The sequence below is a fragment of the Zea mays genome, chromosome 2 (assembly GCF_902167145.1).
Source record: "Zea mays cultivar B73 chromosome 2, Zm-B73-REFERENCE-NAM-5.0, whole genome shotgun sequence".
Taxonomy (NCBI): domain Eukaryota; kingdom Viridiplantae; phylum Streptophyta; class Magnoliopsida; order Poales; family Poaceae; genus Zea; species Zea mays.
Window position 1 is genome coordinate 232,997,357 of NC_050097.1, and position 20,848 is coordinate 233,018,204.

Sequence of the window (20,848 nt, forward strand, 5' to 3'; positions counted from 1 at the left end):
ACGGGACACAAAGGGGGGAGAACAGCGAGGGGAAACCGCGGCCTTCGTGCTGTCCTGCGCCCAGGGCGGCTGGATGCGCTTGCAGTAGGGGGTTACAAGCGTTCGCGCGGGAGCGAGCGAGAGAGAGAGAGAGAGAGCGAGAGCCTTACGCGCCGGCCCGTTCTCTCGCGTGGCCAACCCCTCCGTACGGGAGCCCTGGACCTTCCTTTTATAGACGTAAGGAGAGGGCCCAGGTGTACAATGGGGGGTGTAGCAGTGTGCTAACGTGTCTAGCAGAGAGGAGCTAGAGCCCTAAGTACATACCGTCGTGGCAGTCGGAGAGGTTTTGGCATCCTGTTCATGTGATGTCGTGGTCGTTGGAGGAGTGCTGGAGCCCTGCGGAAGTACAGCTGTCGGGTCCTTGCTGACGTCTCCTTGCTGACATAAGAGGCTGGGAGCTGCCGCCGTCATGGAGCGTGCGAGGTGTCATCATTACTTGTTCACCGGGGCGAGCCAGATGGGACGCCGGTCTTGTTCCCCGTAGCCTGAGCTAGCTAGGGGTAGGGTAATGATGGCCCTCCTGGCGACGTGGCTGGTCCGAACCCGAGTCGGGGCGAGGTGGCGATTCCTCCGAGGTCGAGGTCGAGTCCGAGCCCTGAGGTCGGGCGAGGCGGAGTCCGTCGTCTTCCAGAGCCGAGGCCGAGTCCGAGCCCTGGGGTCGGGCGAGGCGGAGTCCGTCGTCTTCCAGAGCCGAGGCCGAGTCCGAGCCCTGGGGTCGGGCGAGGCGGAGTCCGTCGTCTTCCAGAGCCGAGGCCGAGTCCGAGCCCTGGGTCGGGCGAGGCGGAGTTTGTTGTCTTCCGGAACCGAGGCCGAGTCCGAGCCCTGGGGTCGGGCGAGGCGGAGTTCGTCGTCTTCTGGAGCCGAGGCCGAGTCCGAGCCCTAGGGTCGGGCGAGGCGGAGTTCGTTGTCTTCTGGAGCCGAGGCCGAGACGGGGGCCGAGCCCTAGGGTCGGGCGAGGCGGAGCTTCCTATGTCGCCCGGGGCTGGACTTAGCCGCTGTCGACCTCACTCTGGCGAGTGGCACGACAGTCGGAGCAGGGCAGGCGGCGCTGTATTCCTGTCAGGTCGGTCAGTGGAGCGGCGAAGTGACTGCGGTCACTTCGGCTCTGTCGACTGGAGCGCGCGTCAGGATAAGGTGTCAGGCGATCCTTGCATTAAATGCTCCTGCGATACGGTCGGTTGGCGTGGCGATCTGGCCAAGGTTGCTTCTCTGCGAAGACTGGGCCTCGGGCGAGCCGAAGGTGTGTCCGTTGCTTGAGGGGGCCCTCGGGCGAGACGTGAATCCTCCGGGGTTGGCTGCCTTTGCCCGAGGCTGGGCTCGGGCGAGGCGAGGTCGTGTCCCTTGAGTGGACTGAGCCTTGACCTTAATCGCGCCCATCAGGCCTTTGCAGCTTTGTGCTGATGGGGGTTACCAGCTGAGATTAGGAGTCTTGGGGGTACCCCTAATTATGGTCCCCGACATTACTTTATGTGGATTTGGGTATGGTGATACATTATTCATGATTACACTTTTTATTATCTGTTTATTATTACTGTTCATGTTAAGATCATTATGTCAATGGGAACATGGAGCGACCACCCGGGAAAACATTGCTACCACAAGAGTTTAATGGGACGCCCTTGGCTGATTAACTAGGAAAGCTAGTGGATGACTTCCTTACCCAAAAGGAGCAAGGGCAGTAGGGAAGTGGTCAGTGTAGGGAGGTCCTTGGGTTGATTTTGCTGCGATGGTGGTCAGGCGAGGGATTCCTGCACTGGAGCTTCCTATAAACTGTAGCGGGATTTCTGAAGCTAGTGGAACTTTGTAAAGGCCTCGTAGTGTTACCCTGCCTCGCCTCCTCGGTAGAGGTGTATGGGATTGGCCGTCTCTTGGCAGATGGGTAACATGACTTGTGGGTAAAGATGTACAACCTCTGCAGAGTGTAAAACTGGTATACTAGTCGTGCTCACGGTCATGAGCAACTCAGACCCTCACATGATTAATCTATGAAATTAAAACTCAATTTGACATTTGCATCGCATTTGGGATTATTTTATTATTTCTTTTCTTTATTATTATTAAGGTTTGGTATTTACTTACACTTAGTAATTGCTAATAAAATTTTGACTAACTTATAAAAGCAATGCTCAGCTTCAACCCTTATTTTGTTGATCAGTCTTACACTTCACATGAACTCCCACCTTTGGTGAGTTCATGCATATTATTCCGCACGACTTGTTGAGCTATGAACGTATGTGAGCTCACTCTTGCTGTCTCACACTCCCCCACAGGAGAAGAACAGGTGGTCGAAGAGGAGTCGCCTAACACTGAGGCATTCGACTTGATCTAGGTGGCGTCTCTCAGTCAGCTTTGTGGCGCCAGGGAATAATATTTAGTTCGTTTTATTTTATCATTTATTTTTGTAAGACTTCCGCTATGTAATAAGTACCTTTATGATATTTATGACATTTATCTCTATGCACTTTGTTATTATGTGTGTTGTTCTTCCTTGGCGCATATATGAGATGCACCCGGATTTGTCCCTTAAATCCGGGTGTGACACTCACTCAATCAAATCACTCCACACTCGTAACCTCCACTAAATGCACCAAACAAATTGCACACAAACTTAACACACCATCAGAACCAACAGTTCAGATCGTTAGACAACCCCCTCTCTCTTACTCATATAATCCAATGATCAATATTATTTGGATCATACCTCATCTGCCCCCTCCCCCGCGGCCCTACTGCTCCCTTTCCCTCACACGCGCAGCCACGGTCGTCGACCGCTTCCTTTTTCGATATCGTAGCGTTAGCACGAGCTACATGTGCTAGTGTCTATAGTAACTCTATCGATCTTAAAATCTAACTATAGCCCAATATTTATCCATAGAGACGAAGGGTGTATATACACCGTAAAACGATCGTCTATATATGTTTGTGTTATGAAGATTAACAAAGAAATGAAAATAGAAACGGGATGGGCATCCGCTAGTAACTAAGACCAACTCCAGCAGTCTCCATATAAGGCCGTGTATCCATCAAATATACGCGCCCACGCACTGTTCACGGCTCCAGCAGGTACCGCAAACAGCTCCGCAAAAAACGGGGCAGGGGTTGGCGCTCCCTTTTCTCGCGTATTCTCTCTCATCCGCGCAACCCAACCGTCACTCCATCCGAACCAGGTTTGCTTTCCTTCCTTCCTCGGTACACCAGATCTACTTTCTTCCTCCAAGCTGCCGGCCTCGCACTGACCAAGTTTTGGAGGTTTGTCTCCTAGGTCGAAGAACGGCGCCCCCATCTGCGGCGCTGGAGCGTGGTCAAAAGCGTCGGTGGCGGTCGACATCTCCCGGCAGCGCGTGCTCGTCGTCGGCGAAACCCATTTCAAGCACAAGGTATGAAGCCGCTACCGGATCCGTGAACTTGTATTTCATTCCACAGATTGTAGTTCGCAGTCATGTTGATTTTATTGAATAGGGTTCGAATATTGCACAGAGAGGTGCACCTTCAGTGATTCGTTGGTGTAGGTAGATCTACCCCTTGCAAACCCTAGGTGTGTCCAAATAATTTGGTAAAGCAAAACAGATCGGCTGGTAGTTTGATGTGTGCATACTTTTGATCCAGTACTGTCTACCATGGATGTCGTTGCATCTGTGTTCATGTTTGTACAGTCCATAGTGGTAGTTGAACCTCTTTTCACATTGCTGTATTTGAGGTTGACCAAAAAAGTCCACTCATACCAACAAAAACTGACCACATTCTGAATTGGTCATTTTCAGTTTCAGACAATGGACAAAGACCCCCTCGACATGGTTCAGACTGCAGTTCAAGTGATGGAGGCACATGTCGACATCATTCGCAGTCTTGTAACTGATGGGGTTGTCGAAACTACTTTACCTGAGTCGGTCTACACACTTAAGACTACTTTGTTTCAGATTGGAGATGTTTGCGACAAGCTAGAGAAGTGTGCATTGTCCATTAAAAAATATGCAACATCCAAGAGACAAGCACTTGCTGAACATGAGCAATGTCAGTTAGAACATGATATCGATGCAACAGTTGAGGTGCAGTCCCTTCCGAGCCCTGAGGACATATCTCAAAGGGAAATTTTGGAAAAACATTTCGGAATCGAGTACGATAGCGACCAGTCCTGGGGCTGTTGATGCAAATTCTGGAGTTTCACAAATAACTATATATAGAACTACCAGTCGTTAGGTCATGAACAATCTACTATGTAGTAATGTCGATGGTTGTATGTTGTTGTCGAAAATGTAGGTACAATTGTGTGTGTTTATGTTTGGATTTGTCGAACGATGTCTGAACTCCCTCCACTAGTATTCCAGTGCTGCTGCATTGCCTCTTATTACTATCACTTCAGTACTAAATTGGTATATGTTTGCTGTTTGTTTTAACGCAGTCGTAAAATGGACCAGTTCACTGAGGGAGAACCTTCTCATGGCCACGAACCTTTTGTTTACACCGAAGGAATTGATTTAACTCAATTTGATGATGATGCAACCTTCCACAACGCTTGCAACATTGATGTGAACTTGCAGGCATCTGAAAACAATACTACTCCAACTCAACGAAACAAAATTGTTAAGAAGACAGTAACAAGAAGACTTGCAAACTACAGTCAGGCTGAGGATGAGGTCCTTGTGTCGGCCTACCTAAACGTCTCCAAAGATCCGGCTATTGGAACTAATCAATCAGGAAAGTCGTATTGGCGTCGCATAAGTGAGTACTACAATGAACACACGAAAGCACCTACCTCAAGAACACAACATTCATTGGAACACAGGTGGGGTGACATCCAACGGGAAACCTCCAAGTTTTGTGGTGCTTATGACAAAGTTATTAGGCTGAAGCAAAGTGGTAAAAGTGAAGACGACCAGGTTCGAAGCGTTTCCTAATTGCCCTCTATTCGTACTGTGTCCTTCAAATTTGTAACCCACTTGTTTCGTAAACTGTAGGTCAAAGATGCACTGCAAATGTTTGAAGGCATCCACAAGAAACCATTTAGATACATTCATTGCTGGTACATGCTTCGGAACGAGGTCAAGTGGACAACTTGGCTATCCAATACTGAAGTCATTCCTCCCAAACTGGTTCCCAATGAGACGGACAATGTGAGTACACCGAGTGATCCCTTTCGCCGTCCACCCGGGAGGGACCGCACCAAAAAAGCTCGCAGCAGTAACGCTTCCATGAATTCGACAGCATGCATCGAGATGATCGAAAAATTCCAACTGGACAGAGCTAAGTTTGAAGAACAAGCTGCTACATCTGCAAATGCCGAGAGGGAAGACCTAAAACAATATAGAGAAAGGAAGATGAAGCTATCTGAGGACATGTTCAAGCTTCAGCAGCAGGAGCGCGATGATCGGATTATGAATATGGATTTGGAGAAGGTCGCTCCATATGCAAGAAATTACTACTTGTCCATGCAGAAGGCCATTTTGTCTAGGTTGCCACCACCTGAGGAATGATCTGCAGATGGTCGTGTTGCTAAAGAGCTGCTGGATGTAATAAGACTTATTTATTTGCGTTTTAGCGAGTTTAATTCGGCTTAGACTTCTTTGTTTGCTTCAGTTGTGTGTGACATTCAGCGGTGTTGTCGAAGTAATAAGACTTATGTAGTTTGCTTGAGTTGTGCGTAACATTCAGCGGCGTTGTCGAAGTAATAAGACTTATGGAGTTTGATTAAGTTGTGTGTGACAGCCTGCTTTTTTGTCGAAGTAATTTTATATGTTTGGTTCACTTGTGTGTGACAGCCTACTTCGTTGTCGAAGTAATATGACCATAAACCTGGCAACACAGCTGTCTGTCTTGTTTACCAGAAACCTACAATATTACCAGCTTTGTCTGTTGGACATGTACCTGCCAAGACAGCTGTGGCTTCTATTTATCACAGACACATTTCACAAGCAGTGCGAACAATATACATATATATACATTTTGAAAGCACTAGATTAGTCTGTTACAAAAGCCTGATTTCCTCACAGCTGGTCATATATAGTTCACTTGAAAGCTGTGTTACAAAAGGCTCACAGCTGGTCATATATAGTGCACTTCAAAGCTGTGTTACAGAAGGTTCACAGCTGGTACATAATTCAAATAAAGTGCACTACAAAGCTGTGTTACAGAAGGTTGTTTTGGTCACAGTACATAATTCTGGTACTAATGCAGAACGTTGAGTTTAGTCACCTGGCGAACAACATATCTGCAAAGTTAGCAACAAAAATTAGTAGTGGACTACAATACAAACAAACTTTCGGTACCATCTGAGTTCATAATTCATACCTTGCCTCACATGTTCCCATGCTTGTTCCACACATGTTCAATTAGATCATTCTTCAATTTTTCATTGGCTGATTTGCACCTAATCTCCTTGTGTTTTTCAATAAGTTGTGCAATTTCTGGAACATCTCTGGTATTTGGAATGTGAACTCTTGTCGCTGCATCGTAGTCAACCCCATCGAGACTTGGAAGGTGCCTTTCAACTTGCACAGACATATTATGCAATATGACAACACAGTCTACTATGAACTTCAAATCGACCGGATGCCATAATCGTGCAGGACCTTTAATTATTGCGTACTGACCTTGAAGAACTCCGAAGCAACGCTCGACGTCTTTTCGATACTCTGCTTGTTTCATAGTGAAGAGTCGTTGCTTGTTGCTAACAGCTGATGGTACTCCACTAATTAAAGTTGCCCAAGGAGGGTAAATTCCATCACACAAGTAATAAGGCATATCATATTGTGTGCCGTTAACTTCATAGGTAACAGGAGGAACATCACCTGTGGCTATGCTATCGAAGACTGGTGATCTGTGAAGAACATTTATGTCGTTGCAAGATCCAGGCAAACCAAAAAATGCGTGCCATATCCAAAGATCATGTGATGCTATTGCTTCGAGAATCAGTGTTGGTTTTTTGAAATGGCCACGATAACTCCCTTGCCATGCAGTGGGGCAACGTTCCCACTCCCAGTGCATGCAATCTATGCTACCTAGCATCCCAGGGAAACCTCTTTGCTGTGCTACTTGTAGGAGACCAGCTATGTCATGTTTGTTTGGCTTCCGAAGGAACTCATTAGCAAACAACTGCACAATTGTCCGAGTGAAATGGCCAACTGTTTCAAGAATAGTACTTTCGCCCATGCGTAAGTACTCGTCGAGGTTGTCGGCTGGACCTCCGTACGCTAGCATCCGAATTGCTGCAGTTACCTTCTGTATGGTGTGAAATCCTGGCACGTTGGCAGCATTACACGATTGCCTGAAATATGGGTTTGCCGCTTCGAGAGCCTGACATATGTTGTGGAACATAGCCTTCGTCATCCGAAACCGTCGTCTGAATATGTCGTCATTGTACACCGGGTTGTCGGAGAAATAATCTTGCATCAGTCTGACATAACCGGATTCCCTGTCCCGGTTTATGACACTACGACCGACAACTGACCCTCTATGTACATGTATCTCCTCATCTTCGTCTTGAACCATGGACGAATGTAGCATATGGAGAATGTGTTCGTCGTCGTACATTCGTCGGACAAGTCGTCGGTGCCTATCCGAAGAAGTCGACATGAATCTGGCAAATCCCTTGCAAACAGTCAACATGCCAACTCCAAATTGAGTACTAAACCCTAAACAGAAAATCGCTCAATGTTGCGCATCCAGTGGACAACGATGAACTCGCATCTACGGGGAAAATGGAGATAAACGTGTACACGGCCAACAACATACCGACGAGATTGGGGCGCGGGAGTGTAGGCGCGGCCGAGCCGGAGACGACGCGGAGCTAAAATCCGGCGGAGAGTTGCCGCTGTCGAGGTCCGGAGACGAGGCGAAGCTTCAATCCGTCGGAAGGAAACCCGTTGCCGAGGCGCTGACGACACGGAGATCCAAACCGCCGGGCCGCCGAGCCGGAGACGAGGTTGACGACGGCGGAGTTGATCTGGGAGACCGCTGTCGCGGTCCGGAGACGAGGCGACGCTGCAATCCGTCGGAGGAAACCCGTGGCCGACACGCTGACACGGAGATCCAATGCGCCAGGCCGCCGAGCCGGAGACGAGGTTGAAGACGGAGCCGGAGACGAGGTTGAGCCCGGCGGAGTTGATTTGGGCGACCGCTGTCGCGGTCCGGAGACGAGGCGAAGCTGCAATCCGTCGGAGCAAACCCGTGGCCGAGGCGCTGACACGGAGATCCAATGCGCCGGGCCGCCGAGCCGGAGACGAGGTTGAAGACGGTGGAGTTGATTTGGGCGACCGGTGTCTTCGGCCAGGGGCAACATTTCAGCGGAAACGCGGCAACAGAAACGACCTAAGTTTTACGGAGCATTGCTGGAAACCACACTCTTTCCACACCTCCGTATCCACTCCTGCACTCCGTAGGATACGGATTCGGAGCCATGGACTGCTGGAGTTGGTCTAATAAACCTTTCTCTAGAGAAATAGAAATGTCCTTTTCTGTAAATATTTTGTCAGGAAAACGAGTGGCCGAGAGCGAGACCGCGTCTCGTCGACAATTCAGTCACCTAAAGACGTTTGGAATTAATAATATTAGAGGGGGGATCGGAGTAGTTTGCTAGCTTGATTGATTGCGTACGTACGTCCTTGATATATACTGATTGATCGCGCCACCGTACCATGCTGTCCACGTGCCTTGATAGATGTATTGTCAGTTTGGTGTGCCTGCCGTGATGTAGAAGATCGAGGGCAGGCAGACCGCAGACGCAGTCACGCTATATATATACAGCAGTACTAGCTACGCGGCAGTACCACCAGTTCATACGAAGAAGATCGATCGAGGGCGGCTAACAAGACAAGGAAGAAAAAAAAAAGGCATGAAGCGCCGTATCCTCGCAGCCGTCTTCTTCTTCCTCCTGCTCTCAGCCATGGCCATGGCGCTGCCAGTGGCTGCCGCCGCCGTCGACGTCGAGCACACATTTGTGGTAGCCGTATATATATACTAGGTGCGTGCCCGTGCGTTGCAACGGGAGTACGCTGGGATGAGCATGATACATATCTGATCGGATCTTATATTTCCTTGTGGGTCTGGAGAAAGTTTGCTCGGAAGCCTATCTAGTTAGGTGTCCGTGCGTTGCAATGCAATACAAAATATTGGACAAAATGTCTGGTTATCTATGTGTTCAATAGTATATCCGAAAGAGAAGCATAAAAAAGCAGTGAGAGAGTGAAATAGAGACAGATACAAGTGCACCGTACAAAAAAGCATACATGTGTACAATGGCCATGATACAAATAATAGCTTGCAAGTTTATAAAAAAATAGAATACAACAGAATTGGACATTAGCATACACCGTTTTAATAGTTGCACATATAAATACAATCTTCCAGCGAATTTAAGTTGAGTTGCTAATAAAGCACAAATTATTGTAAAAGTTTGCAACATATTTGAACAACTATTCAATTTAAACAATATTATCTAATGAAGCGGGAGAACAGTGAAGAAAAGAAGGGATTAGATGAAGAATGAGCCAAAGGCGAATAAACTAACTGCAAAAAATTGCAAAAAAGTAACTGGTGCCGCCGTCCGTGGGGATCGAACGAACCCACGGCCACGTGGTTAAAAGCCACACGCTCTACCACTGAGCTAGGACGGCGTTACATGTTTGATAAAAAATTATCTTCTTTTTATTTCTTTAAACGCCACAATTAACTGCGCATCAAAACTACTGGTTTTCCATTGAGCAATTTAAAACAGCTATCAACCTCCAATTGTAAACATAGAACGCTCAACGAAGCAGTTTACATAGGCAAGGAAACTCAAAACCAGTAAACGACAAAAAACTTGTTCATATCTACAGACAAACAAACATAGAGAATGGTCTTGTAAATCTGGATACTACATTTTTGCCCCCGAGTGTAACAGAAAACTGAGGTGTCTAGGTGTTACACTTCCACTTGGATGTTGGCACGCAGTTCAGGTAGTGGCACCAATGGCAGCCATCGTTCCCGTTCTTCCCTTTGAAAAGCATCACCAGTGAAATCACAAACCTGTGGCCCAAGAGTTAGTTTGATCAGGTCTCAAAGAATTAATAGAATCGTTGGTTGTTGAAGACTCCCCTGAAAGTACGATCTATATGTCACCCTGATGTGGAAGCTGGTTTGCCAGGACGCCAGAAGTGATTGTTAACCAGATTGGCATAAACAAAGATCAGTGAGGTCTTTGGTACAAGTGTAACAGTGAGTTTCTGGGGTCTCTGCCTTACTGACTTTGCAGTAAGCCAGAAAGTAATAGGATCAAAAAATGGAGTAACCACTTAGGGCATTGCTGAAACAACTATAATTATATTCAAGGCTTCAGGCTATGATTCAGTATAAGTTATCCTAATTTCACTAAGAAAAAAAATCAGATTGAAAGGCAGCACCCTGCTTTATCAACATATGCTCGGCAGAGCTGCCAACCATTAAAAAAAGGAGACTGGAGTACAAAAAATCCATGTTAAATCATCCGTTTATAACCCCTTGTGCTCCAGATGTATCAGAAACAATTGAAAGATATGGCGAGGTGCTCTACAAGCATTAATATTCATGTCATACAAATTGACTTTAACTATATACGAGAAGAAGCATTAGAAATTTGCCTTAACTTACCCTCCAAACCTAGCATTCATGTCCATTACATTGCGATGCTTGACCAATTAAATGGGAAGTCACTGAAATATACTTCTGAAATGAGCTGTTTCCAATACTTTGTATCAACTTCAAACTTCTCTTTGTTAGAAGCAGAATCATCAGGTACACTTGCATAGCTAACATCAAGTCTTTCAGGCCATGGAACAGGCCAATTATATCTTTCATCTGAAGTGGTAATGGCAGTTGTGAAAAGACAACTATCAAGAGGAGCATACCTGCAAAAGAAAAAAAACAAGGGCAATGGTATACATGACATTAGATAGAATGATTGAATAGCACACATCATGTTAACACTATTTACCAGTGAACCAGTAAAGTTATATTCTCAGCTCAAGCACGAGATGTTTATGTCTCTATACGCAGGAATTTTTTATCTTCTCAGCTCAACTGATCATGCTAATTATGTGGCTTGATTGCACCAGCCCAACCTCGTGTCGTCGTGGCAACTTTTTCTGCAGTGCGCCACTGCTCCGTATGCTTACGCCAAAACGGCTGTCTGCTCACAAGTACCGCATCGGCATCGCAGTCGCGACTGCCAGTATACAGCACAGCAACAGCGCACAACAGGAACCAGGAAAGCACGAGTTCCCGATAAAAGGAAAAGGAGACCATGATCAGCCCATTCTGCTAGTGCTCACCAGTACGCACGCCGTCGCGTAGAAAATCTCAGGAACCCAAACAGCCGATGGAATTTCACCTGCTCTGCTCGCCGTCGCCGGCCCCAGGCCTTCGCTCTTCGCTGCCCCAAGCCCTCCGCGTCCCGCCGTCACCCGCCCGCGCCGCGATGCTGGCGTGGGCCGAAGCGGCGCTCGTGCTCACCTCGCCATCCCCCACAACCGTCTCCTCGACCATGTCGCCATTTGGCGTCAGGCCGCTCGTCGCCGTGGAGTCCGGCAGGCTCTTCTGCAAGGTGGCTTCTCCCCTCCTCTGCCTCCTGCCATTTCCTATTCTGTGCGAGGGAGTCGGGCGAGAGAGGAGGGGGCCGGTTGCGGCTCGCGAAGACGAGGGGAGTGGGAGGCGGTTGATGGGAAGGGAGTAGCGACAGCTAGTTAGGGTTGCTCGCAATAGTTGGATGACCCGGATGCACCGGGCGTGAGCAGCAGATACGGACGATCTAGATTGGCTGAAGGCAGAACCAGGGGAGGCAGCCTACCCCTTAGAGCCTTAATAGGTAGTATAGATTTTACAAATCAGAAGCATCAGGGATGGGCAAAAAATAAAGATACTTGACACTTACAGATGTTTAATGCTTGTTAAGTTGGCAAAAGAGTTAGGTGTGGGGCCTGATATGTTGTTCTCATTTATTTGTAATATGTTTAAGTTCCTCATGTAACCAATCTCATCAGGCAAAGATCTAGATAACTGGTTGCCATTCAAAGTTCTGCAAGATTGTGGATGTGGCAATTAGCATTGTCTGTAAAGAAACAGTACATAAAATCTCTTGAAAATTAACAATGTATACAAGTTAGTAAAATATGCTAAATGCAATAGTTATTCTTAGAAAAGAGAGAGAAACAAACAGTTGCAAGATTATAGTACGAGAGGTGATTTGACTTGCTGCAAATTGTTGTGTTGAAACAGAAATAGGTTGTCCCTCAACTCCATCCTCTCTTACATGTCTATAAATTGCAACAAGTCTAGCTTCATACGTTCTTCCATTTTCACCTGTACAAAAAGTTGGTTCGGTTTAAAGATGACATTAAATTCAATTGTTCAATGCATAGAAGGGCACAAAAATTGGGTAAACATTCATATTGGTTGCTTGTTCACTGGGGGTGCGAGCTTAATCAGCCACCATGGATGGTAAGGGCAAGCCTTCTCTATTTGTGTTCCCACTTTGTTACTTATATATAGGGATAAAAATGGGAGGATTCCTAACAACTGTCTACACCGAAAGGGCTTAAAGACTACATGGTTAATCCATAAATAAATCCAGAGTTCCAGACATTTAATATATGTACCATATTGGAATCCAAATAGTCAAAGTTGGCTTTCTTGTTACAACGTGCAACTACTAATCATGCATTTTACCACCAAGTAATACAGAAATACTCAACAATTAACAGATAAATAGGTTCATACAACTTGCCAGTTAGCGATTACACATTGGATTTGACTATGTAGATCGGGGTAGTGCAGGATAAATTAGGATACTATCAATCCAAGATCAGAGGGGTTTCCATTACACTTCATATTGAACTCGATGTGGACATTTGTTTAGCACATGGAAGCAATAATTGAGAGTTTTACCGGTGAGGTCGAAGGTGCTCCTTCCAAATCGACGTGCTAGAGAGTGGAGTACGAGCCCGCTGCGTCGATGCTGCAAATCCAAGCCTATGAGTTCCAACACGTTTGTGGCGCTAGCAGGTTCATACAACTTGCCACACATTGGATTTGACTATGTAGATCGGAGTACTGCAGGATAAATTTGGAATTTAGGATACTATCAATCTAGGATTAGAGGGGTTTCCATTACACTTCATATTGAACTCGTCGTGGACATTTGTTTAGCACATGGAAGCAATAATCGAGAGTTTTACCGGTGAGTTCGAAGGTGCTCTCGCTGGATCGACGTGCTGGAGAGTGGAGAACAAGCTCGCTGCCATCGATGCTGCAATGTTTTGGGCGACATCTGTGGAGGGAGGAGCGAGAGCTAGGATTGCTAGGGGGGCAGCTGTATACAATCAGACTCAAGTTAAGATAGGCTAATGAGCTGGGATGCAACAATAGTTCGATTTTGCGTTGATGCCACATTAAAACAAGCAGGCAAACGATTAATAGTAAGACAGCTATAAACATACTCCACTCGATAACATAAAAACATACTCGGCAGCAGGCAACCTTGAGCACAGTTAGGATAGAATAAAGGTCTAGAACACGCTTCTCCACATCAAGTAGAAGCACACAGCCAAATTTAGAAGAAAAAAAACAAGAGAGAGAGTCGTACCACGGCTCCCCGTGGATTCGCCAGTCGAGGTCGGATTGAGGATGAAGACAGCGCCAACGAAAAGAATATAGAATATAAAATAACTCATATCGTTCAGAATTTAACACTATTTTAAAAACATTCCAACCAAACATGCATTTAATAATAATGAACAAACACAATACATCGATAAGTATCAACCGATCCCTTGCTAACTTTTAGCAGGAAGTTGTTTGCACTCACCTGCTAATAGGTAGTTTGATAGTGAGTTGAAGATGCATATGAATTATTAGCACATATTAGCAACTCCAAATCTGCTAATGAAACTAATAACAGCCCTTCAGGTCCTTCAACAAATAATTAGCAGGTCTGTTTAGACCCACTCATATAAATTTTAACCGCTAAATTTTAATGCTAATGGATCTAGACATGCCCTTATTGATAAAGGAAATGAAGAAGCAACACGAATTGAAAAGGAACGCCTTCTTCAGTTTCATGGGTCCATATTTGATACATATATATGAAATGCAGTACGAAATTTGTTGGGAAATTAAACATGACATGACCAAAGGGGACTGCAATTGGTCTGGGGCTGATGGATAACAATATCCACTGCAAACAACAATGCAGACGCAGCAGACTGAGTTTAAAGAAATGTAGCAATTACTGGTTGAATCAATGGTGACCTGACCTAGCAGCCTTGAAACGCGTTGAATTGCTAGGAGAGTGAAGGAAACAGCCACCTCGAAGCTCAGCAATCGCGTAGGGTCCGACGACCTCCTGGTTCGGTCCAAGCACGTACCAGCCGGCCTCGGTGGCGGCGGTGGGCGCACTGCTGGTCTCCATGGCCATGGGCACCCAAACTCGAAGAGAAGGAGGCAGACGAACTGAATGGGTACTGGGCGAAGAAACAACCACCTCGGAGGAGAGCGATGGGGGCGGGGGTTGTTGAGAGCGCGGGGAGCAGATCGTCAGTGCTTACTGACTCGCCAGATCCACGCCGTCCCGTCCTGCGCGCCAGGGTCACACCACGCGGATCCGCTTCTTGGGCGGCAGGGCGCGGAACACGGTGGTGAGGTCGCGCGATGGGGAAGAAGGCCCGGCGAGCCGGCGCCGCGGAGGAGGGCGGAGACGGCCTGCTGCGCTTGTTGGCGGGCATCGACGGCAGCGGAGGCGCCCACACCGGCTCCCGCGGCGCTGGCGGGCACTCGGCCGGCCGCTGCAGCTGGTTCCTCACGGACGTAGGCATGGTGGGCTCCGCCTCCTGCGGGCCCTCCAACCCGGTCTCCCCCTGCTGCTACTCCACCTACTCCGCCGGCGGTGAGGTGTGGCTAGAGTGCGAGACGGGGCGTGGGGAGGGAGTGCATGCGGGAGAGGTAGAAGGAAAGGCAGAGGAGATGGCGGGCGTTGCGGGTTGCGGGAGCGGATTCGCGGCGGGCGGGCGAATTGCAGCGGCGAGAAGTTCGCGGCGGGCGGGTTTTGGCGGACGTCTCGGCGGGGTTCGCGGCGGGCGTATCGCGGACGCGTGCGGGCAGATGTTTGGCGGTGGCGGTGACGTTGAAGGAGATGGTGGAGTTAGACGCCGGGTCGGCGGGCGCCAGCGCGAACCGCTGTAGCACGGCGTCGTCGGCCGTGGCCTTGGGCGGAGGCGAGCACCAGAAGGGTGATGAGGCTAGGGTTTTTTTTTGGATCAGAGGAAAAACAAGGATCGCGAGCGGGTGTACGCATCGGGGGGGGAGGGAGGAGGGGGGAGAGTGCGCATCGGACGACAGAGGGTCTGTATGGCGTATCGGACGGTCCAGATCGCTGGAAGGCAGAACATGTCAGGGGCAGCCTACCCCTTAGAGTCTTAATAGGTAGTATAGATATACATACATATCTGCATGCATACAGTACGTTTGTTGTGAACAAGATAATGCATGCATGTTAATAATTATCGATCCATGCATGCATCGACGACGACGATACAATGCAACACGTACAGGTGAGTCAGGTGGTCATGACACACCTGTGCGAGGAGACGCCGGTGACCGTGGTGAACGGGCAGCTCCCTGGGCCGGCGATAGAGGTCACCGAGGGAGACTCGGTGGCCGTCCATGTCATCAACAAGTCACCTTACAACATGACAATCCATTGGTACGTATGTATCTACTGCACTGCACTGCACTGCAGTAGTATGTAGTCGTCTTCCTCCTCATGAATTCATGAATGACTGGAGAAAGAGTACGTAACATATATATATATATATATATATATATATATATATATATATATATATATATATATATATATATATATATATATATATATATATATATATATATATATATATACACGTATTTTCTGCAGGCATGGCGTGAAGCAGAGGATGAACTGCTGGGCCGACGGGGTGCCGATGGTCACCCAGTGCCCCATCCGCCCAAACCACAGCTTCACCTACCGGTTCAGCGTCGCCGGGCAGGAAGGCACGCTGTGGTGGCATGCCCATGTCTCCTGCCTCCGGGGAAGCGTCCATGGCGCCCTCATCATCCGGCCCAGGCACGGGGCTAGCTCGTACCCGTTTCCGAAACCCCACAAGGAGGTGCCCCTCGTCATAGGTGCCTACCTTTTGGATCGTCCCCTGCACTCATCCGATCATCTGACATATGAGCATGCATGCATAAATGCACATGTATGGCGAACTATTGCATATTTGCATTGGATTTGTATTGTGTTTAAACTTTAAACACGGACGCGGACGGACGCAAAAGGCTCAGCAGCTGGGCTGCGCTCCTGCTCGTGTTTGCGTTGTCCGGTCAGCTCGAAAGTTCGGTTCTACTCGTGCTAAATTGGTTTATCAGCCCTGGCTCTTAGAAACGTGCTCAAAGGTCCGTTTTCTGAAGGACAGGGTGCTCGTGGCGCAAAATGAACGATTTTAGTTAGTTTTGATCTCTTAGTCTGTCTACCTATTGACCGGCAAACACCAGCTTATTTAGATTAGACCTATTTGGTATAAGTAAATAAGATAAGTTGTAGTAGCCAGAACAGGTTAGCCTCGACCTGATCCATCTTAGGCCTTGTTCATTTGTGTCGGATTGATGGATCGGAACGATTCTTAACCGGATTGTTTCTCTAATTTATATAAACTTCGATTAACTGAAACAATTCCGGGTGCAATCCGATGTAAACGAACAAGGCCTTAGACGGACCAAACCGGCCGGCTAGGTAGGTACATGGTCGCAAACACGCCGCCTAGAGGAATCGATTTGCATATATGTCCGGCCAGCCGCCGTCTAGAAACGCCCGACTCTAGAAATAAGATTATAGAGAAGGATTGTGTTTCGAAACTCTCGTGAAAATACAAATTTTTTTTTAAAAAAAAGTTGAAAACACCAACAGTCTAGAAATTAATTTATGGGGACGATCGGAATATGACTTCTGTAAATCGTTTCAGATCAAGATAAACATTATTATGTTGAAAGTGTAGAGCTGAAATGACTTGTGGTTGATGATTTTATGCTAGAATAATTTAGGGTACCTAACACCAGTAGAAAAAGACTCCGGAGCTATATATTTTTACAGTTGGATTCGGTTATGAACCGTCTGTTCTATTTTTAGTGATGGTTTCTTAAGAAAACCACCACTAGCAATTGTGAGGTCGTACACATATCTTTATTACTAACAAACTTCTTAAATCTAAAACCAATAAGAAATACATATTTACATTAGTGGCTTTCTTAAGTATATCACCAGATTTACCGTCATTTTTTAAGTAAATACATGAATATCTCCAAGGTGGGTCATTTGCCAAACCACCTCTTAGGGCATATACAACCCTAGACCTATGGATCGATTGGGGTTGTACGTGTCCTTAAAATTAATCGTCGATTTTCTCGAGACACGTAATGTGTCTGAATTAGCATTTGTTATTGTGGCGTTGGTAATAATTGCAGGGGAGTGGTGGCAGACGGACCTTGGACAGATTGACAAGAGTTTGGCGGTCGGTTTCTTTGGCTTCAACCCCAGCTCAGCCACACTTAACGGCAAGCTTGGAGATCTTAACAACTGCTCCTCCGGTAATCATCTCATCTGATTCTCTCAGTTCATGCATCTTACAACTACCATGCTTGGCTTAATTTTTTTTTTCAACTCGAAATCTGAAGGTGGCGTTACCGAAGAGGGGTACGTCTTGGAGGTGGAGGCCGGCAAGACCTACCTGCTACGCCTTATCAACGCCGCGCTGATCTCAGAGTACTACCTGAAGATCGCCGGGCACAGGTTCACGGTGGTCGCCGCCGACGCGAACTACGTGAAGCCGTACGCCACGGACGTGATCGCGATCGCGCCGGGCGAGACGGTGGACGCGCTGCTGGTCGCGGACGCGGCGCCCGGGCGGAGCTACTACGTGGTCGCGCTGGCCAACCAGCCGTCGGTCGCCAACCCGCCGTCACGCTCTCCATGGGCTCCATCTGCCGCAACGGCAGCGCCGAGTCCTGCGAGCGCGGCGGGAGCCTCGAGTCCATCATCGTGGCCACCATGAACAACGCATCCTTCCAGCTCCCCGCGGCGGCCGCAAAGACTATCCTGGAGGCGCACTACGACCACACCCACAACCACACGGCGGCGGGGGAGCTGTACACGCCGCTGCCGGAGCGCCCGCCGTGGCCGTTCAACTTCACCGACCGCGCCTTCATCCCCATCGGCCCCGTGGAGGCGCCGCTGGAGCCGACGCGGAAGGCCACGACGGGGCGGCGGTTCCGCTACGGCGACGCTGTGGAGGTGGTGTTCCAGAACACTGCGGTGATGCAGAGCGACTACAACCCCATGCACCTGCACGGCCACGACATGTTCGTGCTCGCGCAGGGCCGCGGCAACTTCGACGCGGCCAGGGACGCGGCGCGCTTCAACCTGGTCGACCCGCCGGTGCGGAACACGGTGCTCGTGCCCAGCCTCGGCTGGGCCGTCGTCCGATTCGTCGCGGATAATCCAGGTTAATTAGCATGCACGTCGTGTTCCTAGCTAGCTGTCTGCCTGCAAGTTTTAATCGACATTAGATTTAAATTTCCTTTCTTTCTTTTTTTGTTGGTCGGTATGCAGGAGTGTGGTACGTGCATTGCCATTACGAGTTCCATGTGGCGGTGGGCATGGCGACGGTGTTCGTTACGGAGGAGGGAGGACGGGCCGACGGCCAACTCAACTCTTCCTCCACCGCCGGCAGATCTCCCCAGGTGTGGTCGGGAGAATAGCATGATGGAAAACGACCTGTACCAGTACCCGCTGCCAGAAAACTATGATGTCTCTTACTGAACATAGTACAGTGACGGTAATATATTGTTATTCGTCGTTGCTTTCTCCGTTCTAAATTATAAATTGTTTTAATCAAAATCTATTCGTAGTTGTCATCTGTCATTCATGACCGTGTACCTCTGATCTGGTTTTAAAATTTTAAATTGTGCCAAAACGCAATCACGTGGTCACATGAAAATTGGTCGACAATGACAGTGCAATAGTTACGGCTATTTTGTCGGTACCTACCTGGTCTGCAATCACTGATAACTGGCCCGAGGTGAAGGGTCAACGACGGACGGCAGTTGGCAATAAACAAAGCCTAATCGATTTTTTAATTCTAAATAGTGATCGGCGAAAACTTTTGTAATTCATAACTGATTGAAGGTCCCTCAGTTCCAATATATTGTTCGTTTCAGCTCTTTATTTTTATGCTCATATTCAAATGGATAACAACTTAAAAAATACATACATTAAATATTGTATAAAATCATTAATACCTTAAAATGAATACTCTTTTAGAACAGAGGAAGTACTAGTCACCTTTCTATGATCGTTAGGCTATCTTACATTCTATTCTAAACTCCACTTTATAAATAATATATGCAAAACATAGTTTTGCACCGAGGGCACATTCAGGCCTATGGCCACTAGGGCCTGAGCCCTACTCTTGTATTGTTAAGAGTCGGTCCACAAATAGTACACAGTAACACAATTAACCCACTTGCCAGCCCAGATGCGTGCGACCGTGAGTGTGAGTCTCGGAAAGCGAAGCCCAGCTTTCATGAAGCACCTAAAGACTACCACTTCATCACCTTGTGGCAGGGGAATAGTGTCTTCTTGCTCCTCCAGCCCTCACTATAAACACATCATGAAAGTATTTGTCTTTCATTGCTTTAATTTGACCATGTCTGATTGTGGATTTCCCAAAAACATGTCTTGGTCTCCACGGCTGGTCTTCGACATTTTCATTCTCACTCTCAACATCGAAGATTTCACTATCGCTTGAATCACCAGATAGCCCTTCTAACATTCCGTTGGTAATCTTCTCTACGTTGGTCCTTTCCATGGCTTCGTAGAAGCCAGCGAGTGCAGGATCAATGCTTTTCTTATCCTCAGCCATTTCGGTGATGGTCACGACAGAAAGTCGAAGCTCACAAACGATTGCACTCATAGAACAGGAAGACTAAAATGACAATTGTAGCACGGAAGCTAGATGGCACAAAAAATATTCGCGACACAACCTTCTATATATATACTCAGAGCCCCACAACTATGTGGGTCCCACGGTTCGGAATGATTCGCTATTCTAGTGAAGGGAAGATATTTTTTCGGATCTTCGGCTAACGGCCTTCGTTCACGTCGTAGTCTGAATTTCTTACATAAAAACTAATTAATACTGCGAGGAGCTACTATGGGGGGTCTTCCTCTTCCGAAGGTCCTCAAAAACATAATTAACCAGATGTTTTCAGCATAAGCTATTACAGGGAGCTTCGTCTTCAGGATGCTAGTCTTTTCCTCATGATAAAGGCATACGAGATGAAGATATGATCTAAGGACGATAAGAATAAACGTCGAAGCTATCGCTAGATTGATAGCTTCGGCTCGTGATGAAGATGAAGTATGATGATGATACTGACCGAAGGGGAAAAAGACTACTTAGTCCTTAATGACTTATATTACGATCATAAGTGAATATTAGGGACATAAATGTAATTTTACCCGGATTGTGTCCCGTGCCTATAAATAGATGAACAATAGTACTGTACTGTTCACGCAGATTTGTAATCTTACTCGCATCAACACCTTTGAGCAAGCCGAAGGTATCATTGTAATATAAATCTTGTTAATATTCATGCATGATTCTGTGAGATGCAAATACGAATGAATTAATGGGATATACTTGTTGTTTTCGTCTCTTTGCATTCATGCTTATCTACAAAGTGATAAAGGCATGTCCTTCATGATTTTCGT

At 47.4% G+C, this 20,848-nt stretch overlaps 1 non-coding gene and 1 pseudogene across 1 annotated transcript; one reads left to right on the plus strand and one right to left on the minus strand.

Annotated features, from left to right (window-relative positions):
- Positions 1 to 8,752: 8,752 nt before the first annotated feature.
- LOC103649401 (laccase-15-like) lies at positions 8,753 to 20,568 on the plus strand (annotated as a pseudogene).
- On the minus strand, positions 9,572 to 9,647 carry TRNAK-UUU (transfer RNA lysine (anticodon UUU)). The gene has a single exon. It is a non-coding gene; the product is annotated as a tRNA-Lys (tRNA).
- Positions 20,569 to 20,848: the final 280 nt, after the last annotated feature.